Below are 15707 nucleotides of genomic sequence, written 5' to 3'. Positions count from 1 at the left end.
GAGAATTCTTAAAAAGCAGCTGTGGGACTTCCCTGGTGGCGCAGTGGTTAAGAATCCGCCTACCAATGCAGGGGTCACAGGTTCGATCCCTGGTCCGGAAAGATCCCACATGCTGCGGAGCAACTAAGCCTGTGAGCCACAACTACTGAGCCTGCGCTCTAGAGCCCATGAGCCACAACTACCGAGCCCACGTGCTGCAACTACTGAAGCCCGCGCGCCTAGAGCCTGTGCTCCACAACAAGAGAAGCCACCACAATGAGAAGCCTGCGTACCGCAACGAAGAGTAGCCCCTGCTCTCAGCAACTAGAGAAAGCCCGCGCGCAGCACTGAAGATCCAACATAACCAAAATAAATAAATAAATAAAAATAAAAAGCAGGTGTATTATCATTTGTCAGTTAACGGATTACGCAAAGTCTTATCCAATCAGGATTGTGGGGGGAAACGTCTTAGTCTCAGCTGATCAAAATAATAATATCAATCAATAGTAACTTATGTGATGGTCAAGATGCTCATTCTTCCCCAGGAGGAGTAGATAAGCAGCACCCGTGTACATAGACCAACACTATCTTCCAAGCTGAACTCAAAGGTAGGATCTTCCTTGTGTACTGTACACATCATAACACTTCTCCCTCAACCCCATTCAATAACTGCAGTCTGCATCTTCTAAGAAAAGAGATATTCTTCTACTCAACCACAATAGTATTATCACATCCAAGGACACTAACATTTACTTAATAGCTGTCATCTAGTATATAATCTATATTTACATTTCTCCAATTGTTCCCCAAATACTTTTTATACGGTGTTTTCTTCCCCTGATCATCTAGAATCCCATGAAGGTTCACATGTTACATATGATTATTCTGACTTATTCTTTTAAAAAAAATTTTTTTTGGCTGTGTTGGTTTTCGTTGCTGCACGCGGGCTTTCTCTGGTTGCGGCGAGCGGGGGCTACTCTTCGTTGCAGTGCGTGGGCTTCTCATTGAGGTGGCTTCTCTTGTTGCGGAGCATGGGTTCTAGGCACATGGGCTTCAGTAGTTGTGGCATGCGGGCTCAGTAGCTGTGGTTCGCGGGCTTAGCTGCTCCGTGTCATGTGGGAACTTCCCGGACCAGGGATCGAACTCGTGTCACCTGCATTGGCAGGTGGATTCTTAACCACTGTGCCACCAGGGAAGTCCCATATTCTGATTTATTCTTAAAATCAAAATGAGTTTAAGTAAATTGTTTTGCCCATGATTGGGAAACTCTTGGTGAACCCCCTGACTTTTTCTGAGATAGGAGCTCCTTGGGTTTGGAAATAAAGCATTATTATATTTTGGTGGCAAGAGAACTGGGCTGAGCCTTAAGCATCCTGGATTCCAGGCCTTGTCCTACCACTAATTATCTGCACAAGTTCAGGTAAGTGACTTTGTCCTTCTGGCCCTCATTTTGTTACCTGGAAAAGCTGTGTGGTATGATAAGAAAAACAAACGAGTTTAAAGCCCCAGTTTCAGTCTTGGTTCTGCACTAATTGTGTGACTTTGAGCGCACCCCCCTGCCTTCCCATTCATTTATGAATTGATTTGAGAAATTTGCTTTGAGTGCTTACCAAGGGGCCATGTGACCATGACAGGTTCAGTCCCTGTCCTCACAGAGCTCAGAATGCCATTCAGGAGGCAGACATGACATACGTAGTTGTATCAGTGAGTCAATCATTTCAACCCTGGCAAGTTAAAACGCTCAGAGGAGTGCTGTTGACGGAGAGTAACAGGGAGACCTCCTCTAGATGGGGGCCACATGGGGTGAAGGAAACGAAGGGGAAAACCCCAGGTAGGCCTCTCACAGGAAGTGACTTTTAAGTTGACACAAGACGGATGAGTGGGTGTTGACCAGGTAAGTTTGGCAGAGTTTTCCCTCTTTGTGAATCAGTTTTTCTTTTTCAATTTAGAAAAAAGAAAACAGATGTGGCAGAGATTGCTGGGGGTCCCCCAGCATGCTCCATCCTTCTTCCTTGTCACAGAACTCCAGTGTTACTCATGGTATGACATTGCCAGCAACCTTTGCACCTTCTTGTGGCCTTGTGATGAATTTTGGCAATTGGAATTCTGGCCACTTCTGGGATGCATTCTTAAAGGGAGGTGATATACCCCTTCATCCCACCTCCCTCTGCCCTGTGGCTGTAACAAGGACTTGGTAGTGAGCGTTCTTTGGCCATGTGGGCAGGACAACATCTAGGGGTAGCGTAGTGGTGACTCGGGCCACCCCATCATTCCTAACTGTCTATAGTTGTGCTTATATCTAAGGGAGAAATATTCATCTTTTATTTTTGGCCGCATCGTGCAGCTTGTGGGACCTTAGTTCCCCAACCAGGGATGGAACCTTGGCCCTCGGCAGTGAAAGCATGGAGTCCTAACCACTGGACCACCAGGGAATTCCCAAAGGGAGAAATAAACTACCATCTTGTTTAAGCCATTTTGGACTAGTTGAAATGGAGCTCTATTATATGAAGTTGAACTTAAATTGTAAGCAATACAGTGTGCCTATCAGAACATTCACATTAAATAAAAGAATATAATGAAAAGTAATGCTTATTGCCTACATGCCTCAGAGTTGCTTTTAAGCATCACAATAATCAGAGTTGAACATCAGTCTTCAAGTGTGAAAAGATTAGGACCTGGGGCTTCCCTGGGGGTCCAGTGGAAGACTCTGCACTTCCACTGCAGGGGGCGTGGGTTCGATCCCTGGTTGGTGAACTAAGATCCCGCATGCTGTGCGGTGCGGCCAAAAGAAGAAAAAAGGATTAGGACCAGACTCTGCTTTGCTATGATTGCACCTTCATCAATGTATTTGGGGGCGTCCATCCCTCACATGGTGAAAGGCCAGTTCATATTGCTGGCTTTTTTTTTTTTTTTAATAAATTTATTTATTTATTTATATTTATTTTTGGCTGTGTTGGGTCCTCGTTTCTGTGTGAGGGCCTTCTCCAGTTGCGCGGCGAGCGGGGGCCACTCTTCATCGTGGTGCGCGGGCCTCTCACCGTCGCGGCCTCTCTTGTTGAGGCGCGCAGGCTCCAGACGCGCAGACTCAGCAGTTGTGGCCCACGGGCGTAGTCGCTCCGCGGCACGTGGGATCCTCCCAGACCAGGGCGCGAACCCGTGTCCCCTGTATTGGCAGGCAGACTCTCAACTGCTGCGCCACCAGAGAAGCCTCATACTGCTGACTTTTTGTATTGCTCTATGACATCTAAGGTCACTTCAAAACCCACCTCCATTGACTGAGCCATGTTGCAGGATTTCTGGCCCAGGGCTCTGGTTTGATAGCACCGTGGGGTCTGTGAACCATCTTACAAGGCAACAACTGAAGTGACTTCGGCCGCACAGCCTGCTCCGCCCCTTACGGGACCCTGCCCCGCCCCTTACGGGACACTCCCCCCCTCCACCACCCCGCCACCTCCTCGACCAAATCTTCATTAGATGAATGACTTTTGTTGAGAAATCATTCTGGTGATTCTTCATTTTTACTATTATTTCACACTATAAGCCAAAGCATCAACATGAATACCAGAAAAGTTAAACACACTGAAGAACACACAGGCATGACTCATGGATCCTCTTGTGAGCAGCTTGTCCATTCATGGTGTCAGTGTTTATCAGCATTGTGAGAAACATCCAAATGTCACCCGAGTGTTAAACTGATACACACACACACACACACACACACACACACACACACACACACGCAGCATGCCATCTATTTCTCTGGAGAGTAACTGGGTTCACAGGGGATTAAGGCTCTTCATAGAAATGAATAGATTATGTGTTGCATTGTCATAAAATCATTCATAGCTGGGTGGGGCCCCAAGCTTACCTGGCACCATTTTCATTATAGCTCAAGGGATTCATCCTGTGTCAGAGAAAAGCAAGATGGAGAGTTGAATGCAGAATCTCATAAACGGATCTGTGCTCTGGCTTAGTTGATTCTGAAAAGAATCAGTCAAATAAAAGCAGTGCATTAGAGAATATTATTTTAAGCAAAAGATTTTATGAAGTAACGTCAATCCATTGACCATAAATAATTGGTCTGTGATACAGCCACTATGGAGAACAGTATGGAGGTTCCTTAAAAAACTACAAATAGAACTACCATACGACCCAGCAATCCCACTACTGGGCATATACCCTGAGAAAATCATAGGTCAAAAAGTGTCATGTACCACAATGTTCATTGCAGCTCTATTTACAATAGCCAGGACATGGAAGCAACCTAAATGTCCATCGACAGATGAATGGATAAAGAAGATGTGGCACATATTATACAATGGAATATTACTCAGCCATAAAAAGAAATGAAATGGAGTATTTGTAATGATGGGGATGGAGTTAGAGTCTGTCATACAGAGTGAAGTAAGTCAGAAAGAGAAAAACAAATACAGTATGCTAACACATATATACGGAATCTAAGGAAAAAAAAAAAAAAAGGCCATGAAGAACCTAGTGGCAAGACGGGAATAAAGACACAGACCTACTAGAGAATGGACTTGAGGATATGGGGAGGGGGTGGGGTGAGATGTGACAGGGTAAGAGAGTGTCATGGACATATATACACTACCAAATGTAAAATAGATAGCTAGTGGGAAGCAGCCGCATAGCACAGGAAGATCAGCTCTGTGCTTTGTGACCACCTAGAGGGGTGGGATGGGGAGGGTGGGAGTGAGGGAGATGCAAGAGGGAAGAGAAATGGGAACATATTGTATATGTATAACTGATTCACTTTGTTATAAAGCAGAAGCTAACACACCATTGTAAGGCAATTATACTTCAATAAAGATGTTTAAAAAAAAAAAAATAATAATAATTGGTCTGTTGAGCGCTCCATTACTATTTATTGAACACCGGTAGAGTGAGGGGGCCTGTTGTCAGGGAAGCAGAAGAATGGGGTCACCACCATGCCTAAACATCTTCTAGTGGTCATTTCCAGTAGGGCCCAAAGTCTTTCCTGTAAAAACATTGTTTTTGAATATTTGCTTAAAATTACATTAAAGTAGACACTTGAAGAATAGCAGCAAAAAGAGGGATTTGATCTCAGTTCTGCTTGTGGCCCCCAATGCCCGTTCCCCACGGTATGCGAGGCCCTTACAGTCTAGTGCCTGCCTCTCGCTGTGGTCCTGTATCTCACCATCCCCTTCCTCTCTCTACTCTTCAGTTGAACTTAACAATAGCTCTCTGTGCCTTTCCACTAGTCACTGGCTCTTCTTGGAATGCTTCTGTTCTTTTTTATTTTTGCCTTAATAGCTTCTCATTCTTCAAAACTGAACATAGTATATACCCCAAAGAATTGAAAGCAGGGTCTTGAAGAAGTATTTATCCACCCATGTTCATGGTAGCATTATTCACAATAGCCAAAGGTGGAAGCAACCCAAGTGCCCATTGACAGATGAATGGATAAAACAAAATATGGTCTATACAATTGTCCCTCAGGGTCCACTGGGGACTGGTTCCAGGAGCACCCCTGACCCCCACCAATACAATACCAAAATCCTCTGATGCTCTAGTTTCTTAAATAAAGTGGCATAGTATTTGCATATGACCTATGTATAGCCTCCCTTATACTTTAAATCATCTCTGGATTACTTATAATACCTAATACGATGTACATGCTATATAAATAGTTGCTGTTGCACAGCAAATTCAAGTTCTGCTTTTTGGAAATTTCTGGAAATTAAAAGAATTTTTTTTCACTCCACAGTTGGTTGGACCCTCAGATGCAGAATTCATGGATACAGAGGGCCAACTGTACATATAATGAAATGTTATTCAGCCTTAAAAAGGAAGGAAATTTTGACATATACTACAACACAGATGAATCTTGAGGACATTATGCTAAGTGAAATTAGCCAGTCACAAAAGGGCAAATATTAATACTATATGATGCCATTCACATGAAGAGGTTAGAGTAGTCACATTATACTGACAGAAAGGAGAATGGTGGTTGCCTCAGGCTAGGTAGAAGGAGGACAGGGAGGTACTGTTTAATGGGTACTGAGTTTCAGTTTGGGAAGATGGAAAAAGTTCTGGAGATGGATGGTGGTGATGGTGGTACAAAAATGTGAGTGTATGTCATGCCGCTGAACTAAACACTGAAAATGGTAAATTTTACGTTGTGTTTGTTTTACCACAATTAAAATAAATTAATTCAAAAAGACTTAATACAGACATATCTGACCCCCTCAATCTGGGATGGGTGTTCCTCCTACTTGACCCCAGAGCACATTATACTATTTACTTATTTATTTTTGGCTGCGTCGGGTCTTAGCTGCAGCATGCAGGATCTTTAGTTGCAGTGTGTGGGCTCTTAGTTGTGACGCGTGGGCTTAGTTACCCCGTGGCATGTGGGATCTTAGTTCCCCGATCTTAGTTCCCAGGGATTGAACCCGAGTTCCCTGCACTGGAAGGCGGATTCTTAACCACTGGACCACCAGGGAAGTCCCTCATGATACTATTTTTATTATTAAACCATGTCATGCTTTTTTTATATTGTAAGGATGTAAGGTATCAATAATGTAAAACCTCTACCATCTTACGCATGTAGTTATTGTTCAGTAAACAGCAGTTATTATAACATTTACCAATTGGATTATAACCTTTCTTACTAGTCTGTCTTTTTAGATCATAAAACCCTTGAAGACAGGAGCTGTCTCTTTAATCTATGTCTCCGAAGCCTATAGCAAGGTATCTGGCATATCGGTTCATCAAAAAGCTAAATGAAGGTGAAACGGATAATTCGTGGAACCCTAAAACCAGAAAGAAACTTTGGAGACTAAGGACAACATTGCATCCACCCTCCCCAAAACTGAGATCATCCACATCAAGTGCACTGCCCAATTCCTGCACATAGTAAGCATTTAATAAATGTTAGTTCTTGTTCCCTTTCCTCTCATTTTACAGAGAAAGGGATTGAGGTCCACAGAGGTGAGGTAATTGGCTCAGTTAAACAGTTTAGTCACGGAAGAGACAAGTGCCACATCTTCTGGTCCACCGAATCTTTTTCTATAACATGGGAAACATGGGATGTGGGAATGACCCTTGACCTCAACAGTAATAGGTTCACAAATAACTTTTTATTATGGGAAGATTCAAATGTACAGAAAAGTAGGGAGGAAAGCATTATGAGCCCTATGTACCCATGACTCAGCTCCAACAACTGTCAACGCTTTGTCACTCTTTTTGCATCTATAGCCCTCTACGTCTCACCTCTCCCCTCCCCTCCAGAGTATTTAAGGCTAATCCTAAACATCTTATCTAATTCTAACTGTATTTTTCATGGAACTCTTTTTTTTTTTTAATTTATTTATTTATATTTATTTTTGGCTGTGTTGGGTCTTCGTTTCTACGCGAGGGCCTTTCTCCAGCTGTAGCAAGCGGGGGCCACTCCTCATCGCGGTGCGCGGGCCTCTCACTGTCGCGGCCTCTCCCGTTGCGGAGCACAGGCTCCAGATGTGCAGGCTCAGCAGTTGTGGCTCACGGGCCCAGCCGCTTCGCGGCACGTGGGATCCTCCCAGACCAGGGCTCGAACCCGTGTCCCCTGCATTGGCAGGCAGATTCTCAACCACTGCGCCACCAGGGAAGCCCTCATGGAACTCTTTTTCATGTGTTTCATCTCTAGAAAGGGTCAACTCAGTTGGAAAAGATTTCCATGAGGGAAAACCTCAGTTCTTCTACTAAAAGATACTGGAAATCAGCTTCTCAAAACACCCATAACACTTGCAGACCTTTAGAATCTTGCCAAAGTATGCACCCCAAAACAGAAGTAACCTCCGATTTGCCTTAGTCTCTAGACATCTTCCAATTCATATAATCTGCTGAGTGTGCCTGTCTTTGTGCTATCATTCCCAACCTGTATGAATCATCCTCCGTACCCATCCCCAGTGGCAACCTCTGTGCTTTCCTGTTTTTTTTTTTAATAGTTTGTATTATTATTTTTAAATTTTATTTATTTTATTTATTTATTTTTGGCTGCATTGGGTCTCCATTGCTGCGCGCGGGCTTTCTCTAGCTGCGGCGAGCGGGGCCTACTCTTCATTGCGGTGCACGAGCTTCTCGTTGCGGCAGCTTCTCCTGTGGCGGAGCACGGGCTCTAGGCACGCGGGATTCAGTAGTTGTGGCTCGCGGGCTCTAGAGCACAGGCTCAGTAGTGGTGGCGCATGGGCTTAGTTCCTCCGCAGCATATGGGATCTTCCTGGACCAGGGCTCAAACCCGTGTCGCCTGCATTGGCAGGCGGATTCTTAACCACTGCGCCACTAGGGAAGTCCCTGTGCTTTTCTTTGTATAGTTTTACTTCCCCAAATGTCTTCTTTTTTCCAAAATCTATCAGTCCTTCAAGACCATTTCAGGAACTTTGACCTAAAACCTTTTTTAGATGGTCTCACCCTTGGAATGAGATGGCTTTTACAGTCACAGCACAGTCTTAACTATTATTTAATTGTTTCACTTCTCTCAGTTTTGCCTCCTTAACAAGATTGCAGGTTCCTTGATGGCAAGGATTCTGTTAAAACAGAATCCTTCTGTCCCCATCCCAAGGCCATCAGCAGTGGAGAGCTCATACTAAATTGGTTATGACAGTGTGTTGATTAATCTTTGCACACTCATATTTTGATAGTATAGTCGAATCTATGCAGTGATCTTGCCCGAAACATCAGATTTGAATCTGATCTGCTCTTTTTTTTTTTTTTAACATCTTTATTGGAGTATAATTGCTTTACAGTGGTGTGTTAATTTCTGCTGTATAACAAAGTGAATCAGCTATACATATACATATACCCCCATATCCCCTCCCTCTTGCATCTCCCTCCCACCCTCCCTATCCTACCCCTCTAGGTGGTCACAAAGCACCGAGCTGATCTCCCTGTGCTATGTGGCTGCTTCCCACTAGCTATCTATTTTACCTTTGGTAGTGTATATGTGTCCACAACACTCTCTGATCTGCTCTCTTGATCCAAATTCCAGTTTCCAAGAAAACGGAACAGAGGACATCACAGAGATGCAAACTGAAAAATCTGCATTGTGGGAAACTTTCTAGGAAAAGTTTCTTCAATACATAAATTGCAGTGGGAAAAAAAGGAAAAAAACAGTTGGAGGGACAATGGATAAGAACTGACAACCAAGCACAGTCTGTGAACCTTGTATGGATTCTGATCCAAGCAAACAAACTGAACAAACATATGACATTTATGAGATAATTAAATGCTTAATGGACAGTTTATGATGTGAAGGGCTTATTTTTGTTTACATATTTGAAAAAAAATTGGTGGTAAAATAATATAACAATATAAATTTAATATTTTAATCATTTTTCAGTTCATTATCCTGTTCAGTGGTGTGTGAGTACATTCACATTGTTGTGCTACCTTTCACCGCCATCCAGCCACAGAGCTCTTTTCATCTTGCAGAATTGCAACTGCACCCCATTCCCACCTCCCCTCATCCCCTGGCTACCACCATTCCACTTTTGTTTCTATGAATTTTACTACTCTAAGAACCTTATGTGAGTGGAATTATACAGAATTTGTCCTTTTGTGACTGGCTTATTTCACTCGCGGCACAGTGTCCCTCAAGGTTCATCTATGTTGTAGCAGGTGTCAAAAGGGTTTTTTTTTTTAGAGGTAGTAATTGTTTCGTGTTTTGTTTAAAACAAAAAAAGAGTCCTTATCTTTAAGAGATACACACTGAAATATTTATGGATGAAGTGATAGAAAGTCTGGGATTTTTCCAACATAACCTGGTGGGGACTTGCTGGGGGGTACAGCTGAAATAAAATAGCTGCAGTTATTAATTGTTGCAGCTGGGTGATTAGGTACATAGGGGGACCATTATGTCTATTTTGATCTATGTTTGACATTTTTTATAATAAATTGGTTTTAAAAAAGTAGTATCTAGAGGGAATGTGTGGCTCATTTAACACTTCTGGCCCTCTGTGCTCTCCGTTCTTTCTCAGTGAGGACATTTGTGGTCCAGGTGGGTGACGGCCTCTGTTCTCCGTCGGGCCAGGACTGGAGCCTGTGCAGAACTGCTTACAGGGCACTTCTGTGCCCAGTGATACACTGCAAAGGGTGCATATAAATCAGGCATCTCTTAGCTACTCTTGTTGATAGATTGATTGGCTGCGCTGTTAGAATCTGGTAGGTGTTTAGAATCCAGACACAAAGTCAGGGATTTGTCCTTGTGCTTGTTCCTTGCGTGCATGGATTTATTCAGCATCACCCGGCCGCCCTTAGGCCTAAAGGGCCTGTACTGGGAAATGAGAGGAGACCCTCCTGGTGAGCCCCATCTTGGGCTTGTCAACTGTCAGAGGCCTTCAGCCCGGAGTAGAGGAGGGGCGGATGAGGAAAAACAGTCGCATGGTGCAAGCTGGGTTGATGAGGCGGCTCATGCTGGGGAATAGAAAGTACATTGCTTCCCTCTAGGAGTTGAATTAAACTCTTCAGGCCAATAGAATTAGTTCAGTAATGACTATCCTGTTGCCTTCAGATTTTCCCGAATGGGGTTTTAATGAGCTGCGTCCACCCCCATGCTACCCATGCCACAATTCAACAGAATGACTGGTAAACTCAGCCAACAACAGGTTTGACTAATGTCTTTTTCTCGGAATAGCCCAAGTGTTCTTGTGAAGGGATCAATTGCTTGCCTTCAGAACCGAGGAAGGCGCAACCTCATTAGGGGCTGCGGGTAGACGAGCCCTCTATCTTCATTTCATTTTCCAGAGCAGGGATTGTAGTTTCTTGTACCACAGCCCATTCACGGGCCTTTTGTGTTCCTATCAAGTCTTAGTTCCTTGTTTCCAATTTGCTATATAATTTCTCTTCAGGCTTGTAGCTTCAGAGAAAAGGAGTAACAGTAAGCAAGTTTTAACTGACAGGTTTTGAAACCTGAAAGTTAAACATCTAGACAGGTTAGCAGCTGCATTGAAAACGCTTTAAAGAAGATTGCAGTTGAATTGATTTCCAGCTTTGCAGGTGGCAGTGTTTATAATTGAACGGCTCTGAAATGCGAAGGAAAGGTCTACTATTATTTGCAAAATATCTCATCTCCACATCCACAACCCCCAGCAGCACAGAAGGTTGGAGAAATAGGAAAAATAAGGACTAGTATTTTTTAATTAAAAGCCATCTTGGGAGGTTTTAAGGACTTTTCCCTACTTTCTTTTAAGCAGAAAAGTTGTGATGTTGCCCGCAACTGGCCTTTTAAAGAAAAGACAAGAGAATTGACACCTGAGTAGGTTGGTCAGTGGCTCCCATTTGAAAGATAAATTTGCTCTGTGAGACAGAGTGTCTTCAGTACCTTGGAAGAGATAATTAAACCAAATATTAGCCTGGAGTCTTGAAAGGGTTAACTCATCTCTCAAGGCCACTCAGTTTACTTCTAGAGAACAGGTGTTCCCCTCAGCCACTTTCCCCCCACGCCAGGATGGAGCCCTTTGTTCCCTGGTCCTCTGCTGAGCTGGGGCTGTGCAGCTGGACTCCCCAAAGAATGAAACACCTTCAGTGTCAAGCTCTCCTTGCGCAGTTACCCCAAGGGGTCTACAGTCGGTTGGATGTTAGCACACAGATTTGTCCTTTGTGGCTGCTGGGTTAGTTAACTCAATAAAACAATCCAGCCTTACAGCTAGGAGTGCATCTGCTGTTCCTCAGGGCATCAGCTTTGGAGTCAGGCACACTTGGGTTTGGATCCTGACCCTAACCTTTTCCTAGCTGGGTGACATAAGTTAGAACCCTAAACTTGAGTTCTCTCTCTATAAAATGGGTTTGATAGGGAGAATCCATGGGGGAAGACTCAGTGAGTACCGTCGCTCAGGGCCTGGCTCTGGGTGAGTTCTCAATCCTTGTTAGCTTTTGTTACTGTTGTTATTATTACGAGGTCCTTACCCTCTGGGCCCTGCCTCCTTCTCCCTCTGATGAAATTCTCCGTAACTTCTCTGTGAGAAGTACCTTCTCTACAGGTTCTCCCCCTGCAGTGTTTCCAGCACAGCTTGTGGGTGCGTTTGTTATAGCCCTTTACCATATTGTGTTGAAACTGCTTGTTTACCCCACCTTGCTGGCGGCTGTAGGCATTAAAGTAACGTACGTATGTGTCTGGCACAGGGGAGGCAATCAGAGAAGTGTAACTTCGTTTTACTTATTAAGTGTCTGGCTCACTAGGCCCAATTTTATCCAACAAATGCTCACTGGGTGTCTACTGGAAGCAGCGATCTCATGGAACCCTTACAACAATCTTAGGAAGTTGAGGAACTTCCCTGGTGGTCCAGTGGTAAAGAATCCGCCTTACAATGAAGGGGACGCTGGTTCGATCCTGGTCAGGGAACTAAGATCCCACATGTCCATGCGCCACAACTACTGAGCTCGAGAACCTCAACTAGAGAGCCCTCGAGCTGCAAACTACAGAGCCCACGTGGCCTGGAGCCCGCGTGCCACAACTACAGAGAGAAAACCTGCATGCCACAACTAGAGATAGGCCCACGTACCACAACTAAGATCCAATGCAGGCATAAAAAAAAAACAACAACAACCTAGGAAGTTGATACTATTATCTTCCCTGTTTCACAGCAGAGGAGGAGGTGGCTTGGAGTGGTCAAGTCAGCTGCCCAAAGCCAACTAGAAGGGAGTAGGGCTGGGATTCGAACCAAAGATGGTGAGAGCTGGGACCATATGTTCTCTATCTTTGCATTCTTAGAAGCTAGCACAGGACTTCCCTGGTGGTGCAGTGATGAAGGATCCACCTGGGGCTTCCCTGGTGGCACAGTGGTTAAGAATCTGCCTGACAATGCAAGGGACACGGGTTCGAGCCCTGGCCCGGGAAGATCCCACATGCCGCGGAGCAACTAAGCCCGTGAGCCACAACTACTGAGCCCATGCGCCACAACTACTGAAACCTGTGCACCTAGAGCCCGTGCTCCGCAACAAGAGAAGCCACGACAGTGAGAAGCCTGCGCACTGCAACGAACAGTAGTCCCCGCTCACCTCAACTAGAGAAAGCCAGCACACAGCAATGAAGACCCAACACAGCCAAAAATAAATAAATAAATAAATAAATTTATAAAAAAAAAAAAAGAATCTGCCTGCCAGTACAGGGGACAGGGGTTCGAGCCCTGGTCGGGGAAGATCCCACATGCCGCAGAGCAACTAAGCCTGTGTGCCACAAGTACTAAGCCTGTGCTCTAGAGCGCGCGAGCCACAACTGCTGAGTGCACGCGCCTAGAGCCCGTGCTCTGCAACAAAGAGAAGTGACCACAATGAGAAACCTGCACGCCGCAAGGAGGACGCCCCGCAAGAGAAAGCCCATGTGCAGCAATGAAAACTCAACACGGCCCAAAATAAATAAATAAATAAATATACATATAAAAAAAGAAGCTAGCACAACTCCTAACACCTGGTCAATGCACCGTAAATATTGAGTGGATGAATTGGAGTCAACTGTCACTCTTTGGCCTACCGAGCTAAAGAGGATGCCAGTGAGTCTTACTTAGTTCAGCTCTCAGGGCTGGTCATTTGGCTGTTTGTTCTCAGATCCAGGCCTCATAATTCCCCTGATCTGCTCTGGATCATGCACAAAGGGCTGATCTGCAGAGGCATTTCCCAGACTCCCTTGCCGACTGGCTTCCAACTCAGTTCAGCCAATGCGAGGCTGCCCTGGGGGTGGCCGCAGGGGGTGCAGCCACGGCCAAAGATGCTGCCTAAAACGGAAATGAAGAGGGAAAATTCTCTGACTTCTCCTTTCCTCCTGCTCCGCAGTCTCCATCGAGTGCCCCCACTGACTGAAAGGAGCTGGATGCCAGGGGCAAGGGCGCATGAGAGGTGGAGCTTGCGCGGGTCAGTTCCCCTGTGATGCAGAACAGAGGGGTAGTGAATAAAGCTGACAACAGCCAGGGAAACTGTCCCTCCTTCTTTCTAGGTCAGAGTTTCTTCCAATCAGGAACTTGGCTCAGATACGTACAGAAGGTCCTAAATTGGGAGAGGTTTTCTGGAAAAGGAAAGGGGGTGGGGGTAGGGGGCAGGGTGGGGAGCACAGATGTTTCTTTGGGTGTTCTATTATTGGCATACATTTTTTATTTGCTGGCTTATTGGGGCTTGTGGAACAAGTCAAAATGGAAAAAAGTCAAAGTGGTATGTGTTTTTAACTTTCACTATTAAAAAAAAAAATGCCTTTACCTTGTGACAAATGGCCACTTATCCTGAAGATGTTGTATTCAGTTAAGACTCCCACTAGGGTGGTCACGGGAACATCGTTCATGAATTTGTGGCAGAATGAGACTCATCAATAGCTTGCTTAATAAATATAGATTAAAAGGATATCCAGTATCGGCCTTAAACCCACAAAGGAATATATATTTGCAGCAAGAGATCAAAACTCTAATGAAGGCAGCAGAAGATGGCTTTAAAGACAATTCCCTGTTGCAACTTGATGATGAAAATCAGTCTTAACTGTGCATTTAATTTCTTCTGTGGGTTCAAAGCACATCCTTAAAGTTTCATCCGAAGAAGGTTAATCATGATAGTCTTTGGAGCCTACAAAGCTTCTAATATTGGGCAGAGTTAGTAAAAGATACTTGTGTGAATAAAAACGTTTTGCTTATTTTAAGTGAGGTGTTTCTTAAAAAAAAAAAAAAAGAAGAACCTGATAAAATACCATCTTTGTAGAAATCCCTGAAGAAACTAATATGGGAAAAAATATGGGATTAGTAAGTACAAAGCATTCATTTGTAAAAAATACCTTTCTTACTCTCCATAAAACCCATGTTTCCATAGCAAAATTCTGTGCGCGTAAGGAAAGGAATCATTTTATATAAAAAGGAAATAAAAAAGGAAGAGCCACAACAAAACTCCTTCCTTGATGAGGTGGCCAAGACCTATTTAATGCAGGACAACATTTCAGAGGCCCATGGCAGGTCCATAAAACTTGTGCCCTCTTTCCTTCCTTTTTTCTCATTGATTTTACTTTTTGGCCTTCTCTGTGTCTTCCAAGACTGGCTTAAATTGTCAAATAGGCCATACTTTATGATGTTTACCTTTGATTCTACATACAACCCTGGTCCCACATCTTCTGTTCTTGCTTCCTCCTTATTTCTCTCCAGCTCTAAGCCTGAGATTCTTTTTTTTTTTTTTAATATTTATTTATTTTATTATGTATTTATTTACTTAGGCTGCACCGGGTCTTAGTTGTGGCATGCGGGATCTTTTAGTTGTGGCATGCAGACTTCTTAGTTGTGGCATGCAGGCTTCTCAGTTGCGGCATGCGGACTCTTAGTTGCAGAATGCACACTCTTAGTTGTGTCACGTGAACTCTTAGTTGTGGCATGTGGGATCTAGTTCCTGGACCAGGGATCGAACCTGGGTCCCCGGCATTGGGAGTGAGGAGTCTTACCCACTGGACCACCAGGGAAGTCCCGAAGCCTGAGGTTCTTACATGTTACTGTGCGTAAGGATCAAATGAGAATTTGGGTTATAAATTCAGATTCCTGGGCCCTGGTGCCCAGGATTCTCATTCAGTGATTCCATGTTGAAGTCCAGGAATCTGGAGTTTCACCAAACACCTTAAGTATTTATGCTGTCGGTGTTGAGATATGCTGTCATGTTATTGGATAAGACGTGACCTTTTACCAGGGTATTTTCATTGTATTGAGGGAGGAAGGGATCTTTAATTGTGGACGTACAGGCATCAGCAATCCGTGTGTCTAGAG

Source organism: Balaenoptera musculus, chromosome 11 (assembly GCF_009873245.2).
Source record: "Balaenoptera musculus isolate JJ_BM4_2016_0621 chromosome 11, mBalMus1.pri.v3, whole genome shotgun sequence".
In the NCBI taxonomy this organism is placed as follows: domain Eukaryota; kingdom Metazoa; phylum Chordata; class Mammalia; order Artiodactyla; family Balaenopteridae; genus Balaenoptera; species Balaenoptera musculus.
This window is presented reverse-complemented; position numbering follows the sequence as displayed.